Below are 857 nucleotides of genomic sequence, written 5' to 3'. Positions count from 1 at the left end.
ACCACAACTGCCCAGGGAGCAACCACAGCCTGAGGAGCCACTGCCACCCAGGGAGCAGCCACTGAACGAATTGACATCTAGATCAGTGGGTGAGACCAAGAATAGGTAGGCAAAGAAACCCCCAAAGGAAAGAAAATGAAAAATCGCCCGAAAAGAGGCTAAGTGAAACAGAGGCATGTAATATGTCTGAGAAAGAATTAAGAATAAGGGTCTTAGTGTGCATAAACCTGTTGGAAGAAAAAATCAACAACATATGTAAGAATCAAGAAGAAATAAAGAGTGATATAGATGCAATAAAAAACAATATGGAAAGTTTCAAAAGTGGACTAGGAGAAGTGGAGAAGAGATTTCGTGAATTAGAAGACAGGGAAGCAAAACACACCCAAACTGAACTGCAATTGGAGAAAAAAATTAAAAGACAGGAAAAGAGCCTAAGGGAGCTTTGGGACAACATGAAACGAAACAACATACGAATAAAAAGGGGTGCCAGAGCAACAAGAAGAGGAACAAGGGTTAGAAAACCTATTTGAAGAAATAATGTCAGAAAACTTCCCTGTGGTGGGGAAGAAAGCAGTCACACAAGCACAGAGAGTCCCAAGAAAGATGAACCCTAAAAGACCCACACCAAGACACATCATAATCACCATGGCAAATGTTCAGGACAAAGAGAGATTCTTAAAGGCTGCAAGAGAAAGACGGAAAGTTACATACAAAGGATCTCCCATTAGATTATCAAATTACTTTCAAGAGAAACATAACAGGCCAGAAAAGAATGGACAGAAATTTACAAAGTGATGCAAATCAAGGGATTGAATCCAAGAATACACTATCCAGCAAGGCTATCATTCAAAATTGAC

Source organism: Myotis davidii, unplaced genomic scaffold (genome assembly GCF_000327345.1).
Source record: "Myotis davidii unplaced genomic scaffold, ASM32734v1 scaffold1092, whole genome shotgun sequence".
Taxonomy (NCBI): Eukaryota; Metazoa; Chordata; class Mammalia; order Chiroptera; family Vespertilionidae; genus Myotis; species Myotis davidii.
This window is presented reverse-complemented; position numbering follows the sequence as displayed.